This window comes from Chiloscyllium punctatum, unplaced genomic scaffold, assembly GCF_047496795.1.
Source record: "Chiloscyllium punctatum isolate Juve2018m unplaced genomic scaffold, sChiPun1.3 scaffold_127, whole genome shotgun sequence".
Lineage (NCBI taxonomy): Eukaryota > Metazoa > Chordata > Chondrichthyes > Orectolobiformes > Hemiscylliidae > Chiloscyllium > Chiloscyllium punctatum.
The window spans coordinates 329,516-345,346 of NW_027309861.1; the positions used below are offsets into that span (position 1 = coordinate 329,516).

The 15,831-nt window shown below is 45.5% G+C and overlaps 1 long non-coding RNA gene and 1 pseudogene across 1 annotated transcript; one reads left to right on the top strand and one right to left on the bottom strand.

Annotated features, from left to right (window-relative positions):
- Positions 1–476: 476 nt before the first annotated feature.
- LOC140471581 (cyclic AMP-responsive element-binding protein 1 pseudogene) lies at positions 477–6,006 on the bottom strand (annotated as a pseudogene).
- A 3,173-nt stretch (positions 6,007–9,179) lies between these two features.
- On the top strand, positions 9,180–12,589 carry LOC140471582 (uncharacterized). The gene is made up of 3 exons (XR_011957108.1): positions 9,180–9,523; positions 9,979–10,112; positions 12,472–12,589. It is a non-coding gene; the product is annotated as an uncharacterized lncRNA (long non-coding RNA).
- The last annotated feature ends 3,242 nt before the right edge of the window (positions 12,590–15,831 follow it).

Here is a 15,831-nt window from a genome sequence, read left to right on the forward strand (position 1 = left end):
AATAATACTGATGGCTGTGCTCCAGAACTTGCTGTAAATGTGTTGCTGGAAAAGCACAGCAGGTCAGGCAGCATCCAAGGAGGAGGAGAATCGATGTTTTGGGCATGAGCCCTTCTTCAGGAATGAGTTCCTGAATGCCTCCTGACCTGCTGCTCTTTTCCAGCAACACATTTTCAGCTCTGATCTCCAGCACCTGCAGTCCTCACTTTCTCCTCCAGAACTTGCTGCCCACCAAGACAAGTTGTGCTCCAGCACTGGCATCTGGGAAACATTTCCAAATGTCAGTAGTGTTGTTCAACACAAAAACGCAGGACACATTCAACCCAGCCAATTTCCCTCCATCAGTCCACACTCCCTCAGCAGTGAAGTGTTGGAAGTTGTCATCGATAGTGCTGTCAAGCACATGCTCACAATAACCTGCTCAGTGACACCCAGTTTGGGTTCTGCCAGGGCCAGTCAGCTTCTGAGCTTGTAACAGACTTGATTCACAAACTGACAAACAGCTGAATACCACAGCTGAGGGCAACAGCACAGTCCCACTCCAAGACCACTATTTCGACTTCATTGATATCACCTGACCTCACCACAGTCTCAGCTCATTTACTGAAACTCTCTTTCATTATCTAAACCCACTCCTGACCAGCATCCCACAATCACCCTCCCTATAATCTTCAGAATATTGAGAACTCTACCGCCCAAGTATTCACTTGTACTTGCTGATCCATCAAAATGCTCCCATTTATAAGCAACAGCAATTTACTTTCACACCCTTGACTTAATTCCTGGCTGTAATCATTCCTATCTTCCTGCACCACACACCCTTTCACATCTCAACAACTCATTTTAGTTCAGACTCTCAATGATGTGTTTATTTTTGGGTTCAGCTGTGTGACTGTTTCTATAGATTCCAAGGCAAAATGGTCTGGAATTCCTACCCTCTAAGATCTGCTTTCTTCCTTGAAGTCATTCCTGAAAAATTGCTTATTTGGTAATGGTTTTGGTCACCGGATATAATATTCTCCATCTGTGGTCTTATGTCAAAAGTTCTCAATATTTTTGTGAAATTAAAAATGTGTTGATTTGTACAGATATCTTCTACTCTTCACTATCTCTGAGTGAATAATCTGTAATATCTCCTACCCAACCACGTTGTGGGAGCACCTTCACCATACAAACTGCAGCAGTACAAATAAGTCAAACATCACCTTCTCAACAGGCAAGAGAGCTTTGGCCTTGATCACTGGTATCTGTGGAAGGTGAAATACACATGATGTTTCAGGGAGAGCAATATGAATTATAGGGAATGAAAATGGTGCAGAATTTGACTGTCAGAAATGGAAGGAAAATCCACTCACTTATTGGAAAAAAGAATTCTTGACTGTCTAAGATATTGTGGAAACAATAACCTGATAATGGAGCAGCATATGGTCAGGAGTCGGGCAGCAGTGGACAATTCATTTACAAAGAGGTCTGTGAACGTAATAGTAAAATACTACAGAGAACAAAAATACACACGAGAGACTAAGGAAGCTAACAAACAAGTGGACATCAAAGAGCCCAGAGATGAATCAGAGCAATGTTCACTTTTATGATCCCAAAGTCAGAGATGTCTAGCACAGAAACAGACTCTTCAGTCCAACCCATCTGTGCCAACCAAGTATTCTAACCTAACGTATTCGCATTTGCCAGCACTTGGCCAACATCCCTCTGAACACTTCCTATTCAAATGCCTTTGAAATGTTACAATTTTAGTTGCCCTTTAGGCTCCTTTTAAATTCCCCCCCACCCCCCACCCTAAACCTCTATCCTCTAGTTCTATGCTCCACCAACCCTTGTCTAGTTACGGTATCCATGTCCCTCACGATTTTTGTAAGCCTCTAAAACATCACACCTCAGCCTATAACACTGCAGCGAAAATGGCCCCAGCCTATCATGCCTCTCCCTGCAACTCAAATCCTCCAACGCTGGCAACATCCTTGAAAATCAATTCTCAAACCTTTCAAGTTTCAGTGCCTCCTTCTGAAAGGAGGGAGACCAGAACCGCACACAATATTCCAAAAGTGACCTAACCAATGTCCTGTCCAGCTCCTTTACTCAATGCTCTGACCAATAATGGGAAGCATACGAAATGCCTTTTTCGCTATCCTATCGACCTGCGACGCTACTTTCAAGGAACTATGAACCTGCATTCCAAGGTCTCTTTGTTCAGCAAGACTCTCCATGACCTTACAATTCAATGTGTGAGTCCCGCTCTGATTTGCTTTTCTAAAATGCAGCACCTCACATTTATCTAAATTAAACCCTATCTGCCACTCCTAGCCCATTGTTCCATCCGATCAATATCCCATTGTACTCTGAAATACCCGTTATCACTGTCCACAATACCTCCAATTTTGGTGTCACCTGCAAACTTACTAACTATACCGCCTCTGTTCACATCCAAATCATTTCAACGAATGACAAAACAAATCCAGAAAAAGATCCATTTCTCTGTGTGTGAATATGCTCTGTGTAAATCCTTTCCTTTGTCTCTCTACCAGAGAAGGCTGCACATGCCTCCCACTGAACTTTGCCCCCTACAAAGCTGGCGGCTGCACAAGTCCAGTTAATCGTTGCCCCGAATAAAGATGGTGGCGCTTACTCGAGTCAATCGCGAGATGAGGCATTGTCCCGTTTACTGCAAAAACGGGACTAAGTTTCAAATTTGTATTTTCCGATGTGCACCAAATGACTATGAACCCTCTCAACCCATACCAACACTATTTCCCTCCCGCTTGCTGCTGTTTATTTCTATCTTTACCAACGGCTCTCCGTCCACACATCCCGAACCGATTGCGAGGATGATCACGTGGTATAGTCTAGTCCCGCCCCCTCATTCATCCTGATTGATCGGAGGACCAACTGCCTCGCAGGTCCTCCAGCGCTGTCTCTGCCTTTCCATTGGTCCGCCTCTGACATCAATCACCCGGGGCCCATTGTTGGCTGGAACATGCGGATTGCTTCGTGGCTTTTGTTGCTGTTCATGAATTACAAGAGTTAAAAATGACACAACACCATCTCAAAACCACCTGATGAAGAACCAGCAAATCTAGTGCTTCCAAAGAATATTGTTGACCAATAACCTGGTGTTCTGTGAATTTTACTTTTGTCCATCCCAATCCAACACCTCCAAGTCACGAATGAGGGAGAGATAACGTAAGAAGTAGGAACAGTAGAAGGCCGTCCTGCCCTTCGAGCCTGCTCTGCCATTCAATAAGATCATGGCTGATCATTTCGTGGACACAGAACCATTTACCCACGTTCTCACCGTGTTCATTAATTAATTACGTTTTTAAAAATCTAACGTAGCTTTAAAAACGTTTTCTGAACTAGCATCAACTACTTCCCTGGGCAATGAATTCCATAGAGGTCAAGAAGTTCCAGCTCAATTCAGTCTTAAATTTGCTGCCTCTAATTTTGAGGTGATGCCCTCTTGTCCTGGCTTTACCTGCCAATCGAAACATCTCTCTACTTCTGTTTTATCCATTCCATTCATTATTTTATATGTTTTCCATTCTTCTGAATTCTGATGAATATAATCCCAATCTACTCAGTCTCTCTTAAACTAAACCCCTCAACTCCGGAATCAACCTAGTTAACCTCCTCTGCACCACTTCTAGTGCCGGTACATCCTTTCTCAAGTAAGAAGACAAAAACTACATGCAGTACTCCAGGGGTGGCCTCACCAACACTCAAATACAGCTGGAACATAACCTCTGCCTTTAAACACATTCCTTTCAGCAACGAAGGACAAAATTTCATTTGCTTTCTGAACTGATTGTTGTACCTGGTGACCAACCTTCATGCAGAAGGATGCTCAGGTCACTCTGCAAAGCAAATGATGCAACTTTTTAAACATTCAAGTTATTTTATTTTTAAATGTTACTACAAAAAAGAGTATAAATTTTATATTTACAATCATTCTACTTAATTTGACAGACCATTACCCACTCAATGTATCTACGTTGCTCTGCAAAGTTTCACAGTCCTCCGCTCACTTTGTCCTGCTAATCATCTTAGTGTCACATGCAAACTTTGACACCCTACATGTAGTACCAACTCTAAATCATCTGTATCAGTTGTAAATAATTGCAGTCCCAACACTGATCCCTGAGGCACACGACTTGTCAATGATTGTCAGCCAGAATAATACTCATTTGTCCCCAACGGTTTGCTTCCTATTAGTTTACCAATCTTCTATCCATGCTAATACTCTACCGCTAATGCCATGCACCCTTATATTGTGCAACAGCTTCTTGCACAGCACCTTGTTGATGGTCTTTTGGAAATCCAGGTACACCACATCCACTGGGTCCCCGTTGTCCACCTTGCTTGAAATGTCTTCATAGAATTCCAAAAGATTGGTCAAGCATGACCTGCCCTTCATGAACCCATACTGCATCTGTACAATGGGACAATTTCTATTGAAATTCTCTGTTATTTCTTCCTTGATAATAGACCCAAGCATCTTTCCCACTACAGAGAATAAACTAACTGGTATATAATTCCCCACTTTTTGTCCACCTCCTTTTTAAAACAGTGGTGTAACTTTTGCTGTTTTCCAATCTGCTGGGACTGCCACAGAGTCCAGTGAATTTTAGAAGATTACTGCCAGTGCATTTGCTATTTTTCCTGGCATCTCTTTTCGTACCCTGGGAGGCATTCCATCAGGGTCAGAAGACTTTTCTATCATTAGCTCAATTACCTCCAAACAGTCTAAAACTAGCTGTTCCGTAATAATGATAGTTTCCAAATCCTCACCGACCTTTGTCCCTTTGCTAGTTACTGGAAAGATATTAGCATCCTCCACTGTGATATCCCATAACTAAATGCTTCTTCTCATTTTCCAAAGGACCAACATTTAATTTAGCCACTCTTTTCTCATTATATATATTTATATAAACTTTTGCTCTCTGTCTTTATAGTATGTGCTAGTTTATTTTTCTCATGTTCTATATTAGTTTTCTTTATAGCTCTTTTGTGGCTTTCAGTTGACCTTTAACGTTTTCCCAGTTCTAGTTTCACGCTGTTTTTGGCCACTTTGTACACCTTCTCTTTCAATTTGATTTTCCAGAATAGCAACCCGATTCTCCAAGCATTTCACATACTCTTTCTTCTTGCGACGGCACTCTCGAGCTGCTTCCCTGTTTTTCATGAGGCAGATTTCACATTTATGAGTGGTTTCTTCAGCATTCTGGGACTGGCTTTGCAGGACTGGTGAAGATGCCATAACCATTCCCTGGCCAGCAGTGGAGTTAGGAGTTGTACGGATCTTATAGTTTTGGACATCTTCAGCAGCTCCTCGTACAAGCACTTGGCTGCCTGGCACAGAAGGGCTTATGCCCGAAACGCCGATTCTCCTGTTCCTTGGATGCTACCTGACCTGCTGCGCTTTTCCAGCAACACATTTTCAACAAAGATTTGCTGTCCATCAGGGCTTGTGCATACAGTACAATGGCTGCTCCAACCTTGGCTGTAGCTGCGTTGGTCATTGTTAGTGTCTGCAGTCCTTGCACTCCATCTGAACCATTGTTGGCCAGCTGAATTACTCCCCCGCTGTGTGATAGCAATGTATTGACTGCTGATAGTCTGATAGATGGGTGTCTGCATCGTCATTGTAGTAACAGTTGAGACAGACTCTTCTTCTGATTTTTCCTCATCAATTTCTTGGCATACCGGGGGATCAGAAGAAAGTTCATTCAGGATTTTCCTGAATGAAGGCCGTCTCGATAGAATTTCTCTATGTTTCTGAGAGTCAGTCATGCTATCCACAGATTCCTGGGAGTCCTCACATTCAGATATAGTAGAGATCTGAACAGTCTGAACTTGAGGGGACTGTATGACTGAGGACTGAGCTGCTTCGATAACTCCTTGCACTTTAACAGTCTGCCCATTCAGCAAATGCACTGAAGTTACTGCTGGACATGTCGTTGATTGGATCCCAGGCATGGTTACCTGCGTGGTCATGTTATATAATAATTATTCGGATGAAGGGACTTGGGGCATTCTAGCGAAGTTTGCCAATGATACGAAGTTAGGTGGACAGGCAGGTAGTACTGAGGAAGTGGGGAGTCTGCAGAATGATCTAGACAGTTTGGGAGAGTGGTCCAGGAAATGGCTGATGAAATTCAATGTGAGCAAATGCGAGGTCTTGCACTTTGGAAAAAAGAATACAAGCATGGACTACCTTGTAAACGGTGAGAAAATTCATAAAGCCAAAGTACAAAGGGATCTGGGAGTGCTAGTCGAGGCTTCTCTAAAGGTAAACATGCAGGTTGAGTCCATGATTAAGAAAGCGAATGCAATGTTGTCATTTATCTCAAGAGGGTTGGAATACAAAAGCAGCGATGCGCTACTGAGACTTTACAAAGCTCTGGTTAGGCGCCATTTGGCGTACTGTGTCCAGTTTTGGTCCCCATACCTCAGGAAGGACATACTGGCACTGGAGCATGTCCAGCGGAGATTCACATGGATGATCCCTGGAATGGGAGGTCTAACATACGAGGAAAGGCTGAGGATCCTGGGATTATATTCATTGGAGTTTAGAAGGTTAAGGGGAGATCTAATAGAAACTTTCAAGATAATACATGTTTTGGAAAGGGTGGATGCTAGGAAATTGTTTCCGTTAGGTGAGGAGATTAGGACTGGTGGGCACAGCCTTACAATTAGCGGGGGTAAATTCAGAACAGAAATGCGGAGACATTTCTTCAGCCAGAGAGTTGTGGGCCTGTGGAATTCATTGACATGGAGTGCAGTGGATGCTGGGATGCTAAATGTCTTCAAGGCAGAGATTGATATATTCTTGATGTCACAAGGAATTAAGGGCTACGGGGAGAATGCGGGTGAGTGGAGTTGAAATGCCCATCAGCCATGATTAAATGGCGGAGTGGACTTGATGGGCCAAATGGCCTTACTTCCACTCCTATGTCTGATGTTCTTCGGGTCTAATTTGATCACTTTCCTTAGATACCCATTGCCGAGTATACCTTTTCATCCAGTCCTTCCGTTTCACTGGAATATATCTTTGCTGAGCACTTTGTAAAATGTCTTTGAAAATCTTCCACTGCTCATCAACTTCCCACCATAAATTTTTTGTTTACAGTCTACTTTATCCAGATTCTCTCTCATTCAATTGTAGTTCCAGGTGTTCAAGCACAGGACTCAGTTATTAGATTTTATCTTCACACTCTCCATCGGTATTCTAATTCAACCATACGGTGATCGCTTCTTCCCAGGGGATCCATTAATTATTCCTGCCTCATTGCACAGGGGCCAGATCTTGGATAGCTTGCTCCCTTGTCAGTTCCATTTCATACTGTTCAATAAAACTATCATGAATACACTTAGTGAACTCCTCAAGGCTACCTTGACTGAGCTGGTTTGACCAATCTACATGTAGATTAAAATCACCTATGATAATAGCTGTACCATTTGTACAGGCATTAGTTATTTATTTGTTTATTGCCCATGCCAATGTGATGTAATTATTTGGTGGCCTATACATTGCACCTATCGGTGACTTTCTTGTTAGAATTTTGACTGCATCATTCCTGTTTCTCCTAATGTATGGCAATACCAACAACTACTTGCATTGTATGGAACTTTCACAATGGCAAATCTCCTAAGGTGCTTCATGGATGATCAAAACATTGATTAAAGAGAATGTTTTTAAAATACATCTTAAAAGGAAGATAGAGAAGGTTAGGGAGGCTATTCCACAGACTTCTGCCCTTGACAGCTCCAACTGTGGAATGATACAGGTGGGGTGGGTTGGAAAGGGAACGTGCAAAGGGGAAATGGATAAGTGCAAGCAGTGCATAAAGTCTTAAGGATAGAGGAGGTTCCAGACCGAGTCTGTCATGGAGTTTGAAGCACTGCAACAGGTTCATGTATGTCATGACTATAGTGTTAAAAGAGATTTCTGCTGTCTTAAACAGAGTGACGGATCTTGTGTTGTGAGTTTATGAAATGACAGTGATCTCTACCAAACACGTACGAGGTAGAGTTAGGGCAGTAATGAGATGCTGCAGCAGGAGGGGAACAGGTAACTCCATACAGAACCCTACTCTTTCTCACCCATTTTAAACTCCAAAACCGAGTGAGTTCTAGAAAAGCACCTTTATATCCCACTACAACACTTTACCCCACAATCGTGGTATATGTGCACAAGGAGGAGTGGTACAGACTGTATTGGGACTCTGAAACAGTTGGTAAAGACTAAAATCATCTGACTATTGAGAACACCACCACATTGTATGGGTTTTCTATTGTTTTTACTCGGTTCCTGACTTCCCTTATTTTCCCTCACGAACCTGTTCAAAGTTGTTTTTACACACACCTGCACTACCTGTGAATTGAACGCCGGTCTCTCGGTCCAAGATTCGGGATATTTTCCCTGCATCACAAGGCATCGACTCCAACTTCCCTTGTCCCTTAATGTTTCTGTTGCTTAACTGCTGAGTCGCACCTGAATCACCTCTGCTTTTGGAAGGAAGGGGCGGAACTGGAGGACCGAGCAGAGTGAGTGAGATTAGATTAGATTAGATTACTTACAGTGTGGAAACAGGCCCTTCGGCCCAACAAGTCCACACCGCCCCGCCGAAGCGCATCCCACCCATGCCCCTACATCTACCCCTTACCTGACGGAGCGGGGCCAATGCATTCTCGGGAGTGAACGCTTCAGGATTGGTCAGAAGGCAAACTGCTTTGCAGGATTGATCATTGTCACGGCATAGCAGAGCATTAAACACCTCTCATAAACCAATGTGTTTTTTTAAAGAAATAATTAAGATGAAAATCTGACAATGGACATATTTCCATTCGATTTACACAACTCGACTAACAAACTTATTTGCAAACTCCCAGAACGATTGGTAATTTAGATACCTGGCCGGTATGGTAAAGTTAGACCGAACAATCTATTTACATATTAACCATCTCAATGACTGTAACTCGACAGAGCAATTGTTAATGTCGAATATTTCCCCCGTGATTCTGTGCAGATATGAATATTCTCTATGAACTCACTGACAACCTCCGACGCACGCGCAGTTTGGTTTCTATGAAGGGCATGCGCAGTGTCACATTAACCAGGACACGGCGAGTCATGGAACAGCTTTCTCTGGGTGCGGTTACGATCGGCTTCAGAGAGCGGCGTGTGGGAGATTCACTGGGAGAAAGGAGCGGAGAGAATTCACAAGACGCGGATATAGGTGAAAAAAATCCGAAAAAGACCCTGCAGACCCGGATAAGGAGATGATGGTCTCTGTCGGGAAAGCGGCCCAGGGTCAAGGCCGCCATTTGTTTGAGGGAAGAGGGAGCGCGGGCTTCAGAGCCGCCATCTTGAGAAGGTCAATGAGCAGGAGGGCGGGGCTATCGGGGTCCAGGACAATCGGAGGATAGACCCACCTGAGATCACTTCACTAAAGACATGAATGCACACGGTGGATTTTTCTTAACATCAACAATTGTTTAATACTCACAGGTTTTTAATTACATCTTCTTTGAAGCATTTAATTCTCATTTTCTGATTTGCAATGGTGGGATTTGTACCTGTGTCCAGTGAACATTTGCTGAGTTTCTGGATAAATTGTCTCACTTAATGCCACTGGACCATCACTTTGCCTGCTCACAGGTTGCCCATCCCAGTGCAACATGAATCAAAACCCTTTCTTCCTGCACAATTGTTTGATCTTGCACTCTGGTGATATCACTTAGTATCTCTCCATGTGGTATCCCTCACTGTGTGGGTCTAATTGCTGCATCTGTCAATGTCCCTCGCTCTTGCAGCTACTCCAGATCCTGAGCAAACAGAATTCTCCACTCCAGATAGACGATGGAGACTGGGATGTTCCAGATTTCTGTGGGAGTCAGTGCCATTTGACATTTGTAGCCCTCACTGCATCAGTCTAATTTCCCATTCTGTCTATCTGTCTGTAGGTACTCAGGAAGGTCCTGACCTAATAGACATCCCAGCTGCTGGGTGTCTCATACATCCCTCATTGAAGATGGTTTGTCAGCCAGAGAGACACAGGGCAGTGAGATCTGGAGCCTTCAATAAATCCTGCAGTGAGGTAAGATCACACTCAGTGCACAGAACAGAGAGCAATGAGAGGGCTCCAAACATCAGCTAACAGGACATGACATAGCTGCCGTGCTGGAGGGGGAGCACAATACAGACACACCCCAGGTCCAGTCACCGCCTTTACTTCAAGTTTTGTTGTACTAAGACAACATCGGGAGTGTCACAGTTTTCAATCCAAGCCTGTGCTGTCTTAGTGAGCATCAGTACAAAAGAGGGGAAAGCAGGCTTTCCACGAGCGGGTGGGAATGCTGTCTGGGAATGTTCCATTCTGTGTTCCCTCTCCCACACTGTATCTATGGCTTGTCTTGTGGATCAGTGTCTTCAATCATTCTAATGCCAAAAACAGTTCCTATCTCTGTACTTTCCTCCCCTCTCACCAATCACTTCACACATTTGAAACCTTACCAGGTTTCCAGAACTGAATGAGTTGCATTTCCGTGTTTGGCCCATGGCCCTTCAAACCTTCACTCCTCCATGTTCCTGCCCAAATGTCTTTTCCATGTTGTAATTGTTCTTGGTTCTCCCATGTGCCACAGAACCGTCCTCTGTGGAAAATGTTGCCCCTCAGCTCTCTAAGTAAATCTTTGCTCTCAGTCACTCCTCAGCCCTTACCCATTCTGCTGTGGGACACAACCCTTCCCCAACATAGACTCCCCTCGGACATTACCCCCTTCTGTGGGACACCCCTCCTCAGTTCAGATTCCCCTCGAGCCTTACCCATCCTGCTGTGGGACCGAACCCCTCCCCGGTACAGACTCCCTTCGGGCCTTGCCCATCCTGCTGTGGGTCACATCCCGTCTGAGGTACAGACTCCTCTCGGGCCTTAACCGTCTGGCTGGGGGATACAACCCCTCCCCGGTACAGTCTACCCTTGAGCCTTACCTGTCCTGCTTTGGGTCGCATACCCTCCCTGGTACAGAGTACCCTCGGGCCTCACCCTTCCTGCTGTGAGGCACAACCCCTCCCCAGTACAGACTCTTGACTGGCCTTAACCATCCTGCTGTGGGGTACAACCCCTCCCTGGTGCAATCTGCCCTCGGGCCTTACCCATCCTGCTTGGGATACAACCCCTCCACGGTACAACTCACCTCAGGCCTTACCAATCCTGCTGTGGGACACAGACCCCTTACCCATCCTGCTGTGGGACACAGACCCCTTACCCATCCTGCTGTGGGACACAGACCCCTTAACCATTCTGCTGAGGGACACAGACCCCTTACCCATCCTGCTGAGGGACACAACCACATGTGTACAGAGTCCCCTTGGGTCTTACTCATCCTTAATCCCTCCCCGGTACAGACTCCCCTCGGGCCTTACACATCCTGCTGAGGGACACAATCCCTCCCCGGTACAGACTCCCCTCAGGCCTTAACTATCCTGCCATGGGACACAACCCCTCCCCAGTACAGACCCCCCTTGGGTCTTACCTATCCTGCTGCGGGATACAGCCACTCCCCGGTACAGACTCCCCTCGAGCCTTACCCATCCTGTTGTGAGACACAACCCCTCTACGGGTTGGACTCCCCTCTGGTCTTACCCATCCTGCTGTGGGACACAACCCCTCCCCAGTACAGACTCCCCTTGGGCCTTACCCATCCTGCTGAGGGACACAACCCCTCCCTGGTACAAACTCCCCTCTGGTCTTACCCATCCTGCCATGGGACACAACCCCTCCCCAGTACAGACTCCCCTCGGGCCTTACCCATCCTGCTGTGGGGGACACGCTCCCCTGTACAGATTCCCGTCCGGCCTCACCCACCCTAACGTGGGACACAATGCCTCCCCGGTACAGATTTCCCTCGTACATTACCCATCCCCGGTCCAGACTTGTCCAAGACCTTGCCCATCCTGCTGTGGGACATGACCATTTCCCGGTACAGAGTCCGCTCGGTCCTTACCCATCCTGCTTGGGACACAACCCCTGTCCGGTACAGAGTCCCCTTGGACCTTACCCATCCTGCTGTGGGACAGGTTGACAATTGTATTGAATAGAATCCCTCCAGTGTGGAAACAGGCCCTTGGTCCAGCAAGTCCACACCGACCCCTGATACATACCCTGCTCAAAATAGCTTCAAAGTACATAGAAAAAGTGATCACTGAATTGGTTAAAATCTCCTCAGTTACATTGGGCAGTTTAAAAGTCTCTCTGTATTGGTGATATGTTCCTTTTCTTCAAACAGGTAACATTTTTATTAAAGCAGCAGATGTTCATTGTGAGAGTGTCTCTGTTAAACTAGAATCTGTTCTGTTCTCTGTGTAACAGGCTGTTGTTGTATGCAATGGACTGTCACTAACAGTGTAATTGACCTGTGAGTCCTTGGTCAGGTTTCCTTTGTCTGTAAATCTAGTGATCAGTGAACTACACATCCGCTCTTCTTAGCGAAAACAAAGAATCATTTCTCAACGAAAAAATGGCACATCACAAAGCTATTTCATGGATTTCTGGCACACCCCACCGACCAGTGTATCTGGTAAGTCTGTTTCCTGAATAATTCTGAACTCGATCTGTAACTCTGACAGTATCTGTATTGCTTGTCAGTTGGATGAGAATTCAGCCTCTTTGGTCTGAGCTGTTGTGATGCAGGCGGTGGCTTCATTCTGTCTCTGCCAAGCTTGTTTTCTCCTTCTGCTGTGATTCTGGGAGTATCCTTTCGGCAGGTTAGAATATTCAGTGACTGAACGTTGAATGATTTTGACTCTAACAGAGCAGTGGCCTTGTTTTCAGCTCATTATTCACTTTCCATTTCCTGGTTGTGTTGAATGTTACAGAAACAGGCTCTGAGCAATGTTTCCATTCCCTTGTGTTGGAGTCACTGTCAGCCACGTGGTCAGTCAGTTTCAGGCTGATGGATCAGTTTCTCTGTCCTATTAGATGGTGGTCACTTGCTCAGTTTCCGATGGCTCACCTCAGTGTCAGTCCATCAGCTGCTGAAACCCTGCATCCAGCATTTTTTCCCTCTCACCGTGACTACTCCAATACAGTCCCAGCTTGTCTCCCACATTCTACCTCCACATCCTTATGATCACCTCAGATTCTCCTGTCTGTGTCCTTACAGCAAGTCACGTAAGTCATCCACCTCCATTTCACACTGCTCTACATTACATTCAGTACAAATGTTATTTCAGAATTCCATTCATTGCGTTTAAATACACCCCTGATCTTGTCCAGTCCAAACATCCAGGTTCCATCAGATAGCTGGGTGTCTGCGTGGTCGTGTCGGAGCAACAGCAGGACACACTGAGGATCATACAGGGGATAAAGATGGGGTTGGATGCGGATGTTTAAGAAGAGAGAGCTGGTGTATTGTTGGGGATAGCTTCTCAGGGGAGTAGCACAGCGGTAGCCAGGTCTATAACACCACAACTCAATGGCCTGAGTTATCGGGAGAGGTTGGACAAGCTTGGACATTTTTCTTCAGAGCATAGGAGACATAAGGAAGATCTTATAGAAATGTATATGATCATGAGAAGCATGGATAGGGTGAATGCATTCAGTCTTTTTCCCAGGGTTGAAGAATTGAGGACTAGAGGGCATCAGTTTAAGGTTAGAGGGGAAAGAATAAAAGGGAACGTTAGCAGCAACTTTCTTACACAGATGCTAATTCTCATACGGAATGAGCTGTCAGTGGAAGTGGCTGAGGCAGGTACATTAACAACATCTAAAAGGCATTTGGACAAATACATGGGTAGGAAAGGATTAGAAGGATATGGGGCATGGGCAGGGAAATGGGGTTGCCACGGATGGACATTATGGTTGCCAGGGATCAGTCTGGCTCCTGGGGCCTCTCTCTGTGCTGTAGGATTCTATGACTCTATAACTGACTCTGCTGTAGAACAAGGTCGGGCAAAATCCAAGGGAGCGAAAATAGGAGAGCCGCTAGTTGGGGGCATATACAGGTGGTACTGTGGCTGCGTCCGAGACTCCAGGATGGGGTGTTGTATCCCTGGTGCCTGGGTCAAGGACATCTCTGAGCATTTGCATGAAATTCTGAATTGGGAGAATGGGAGACCAGAGGTCATGGTGCACATTGCTACCAACGACACGGGTAGAAAGAGGGATGAGATCCTGAGCAGTAAGCACAGGAAGTAGGGAACGACTGAAAAGCAGGACCTTGAGGGTAGTAATCACTGCGTTACCACCAGTCCCGTGTGCTTGTGAGATAAGGAATTGAAAGATAGCAGAGATGAATGCATGGCTGAAGAGCTGGTAGAGGGGGAGAGTTTCAGGATCTTGGATCCTCTTCTGGAGCAGGGGTGACCTGAACTAGAGGGGAAACGATATCCTCACAGGGAAGATCGCTCCTGCTACACGTGAGGGTTTAAACTAGAATGGCAAGGGCATGAGAACCACAGTAGCAGGGCAGCACGTTGGGGGGGGGGGGGGGGGGTGGCGGGGATGAAGAAGGAAGGAAGGAAGATGTAAACGAGTCAATCAGAAAGGGAATACAGAGAAATGAACACCATAGTACGAATGGGCTGAAGTGTGTTAATTTCAACACAAGGAGCAACGTAGCTAAGGTAGATAAACTCAGATCCGATATTGTGGCCATTCCAGAAATTTGGTTGGGAGAAGCACAGAACTGGCTGCTCAACACTTCAGGGTTTCATTTTTCAGAATGAGCCTGGCCAGGTGACTGACCTTTTAGAGGGAGACCATTTTGGAAACAGTGATCACAACTTAAGTTTTTTTTAAGGTAGCTACGAATAAGGATACGGACAGGACCCTGAGGGATGTTTCTAAATTATGGGATTGAAAATGATGTCAGTATTAGACAGGAGCTAGGCAGTGTTAATTGGGAGCAGCTGTCATCAGACAATGCCACATTGGGCACGTGGGAGTTAGTTAAAGGCTTTCTGATCGGAGTTCATGACCAGCATGTTTCAGGAGGGAGGAGAAACAAGGCTGGCAATGTAAGGGCGCCTTGGATAACGAGGGAGGCTGGGAATTTAGTCAGAAGGGAGAAAAAAACAAGCCTATGCAAATTTTGGGAAGCTAGAATTGGCATGGCATGTGAGAAATGTTTAAAACAAAAGCTCAAAGGAACACAAACAGGGAATGAGCAGAGCAAGGAGGAGCCATGTCCTTCACAAGTAGGGTTAAAGTGAATCCCAAATCGTTCTGGAGATAATTACCCACAAGAGGATATGAACATGGATCGTTACAGCACAGTACAGGCCTTTTGACCCTCAGTGTGGGACCGACCTGTGAAAATAATCTGATGCCTATCTAACCTAAACCCTTCCAATATTACCCATATGGATGTCCAATGCCCATTTAAATGCCCTTTGCGTCGGCGATTCTACTACTGTTGCAGGCAGGCGTTCCACGTGCCTACTGCACTCTGAGTGAAGAAAGTACCCCTAATATCTGTCCTTAATCTATCCGCCCTCAATTTAAACAATGTCCTCTCATGTTAGCCTTCACCATTCGCGGAAAAAATAGCTACCCGATCTAACCCTCTGATTATCTTATACATCTCAATTAAGTCACCTCTCGACCACCTTCTCTCCAACTAAAACAGCCTCCATTCCCTCAGCCTTTCCTTGTAAGACCTTCCTTTCATACCAGGCCATATCCCAGTAAATCTCCTCTGAACCCTTCCCACAGCTTCCACAGAACCAGGAAGAAGGTCAGGCCAGTCAAGTCTAAAGGAAGGAACTTGTGCTTGAAGTCACTGGAAGTGGGCGAGATCCTAAATAATTACTTT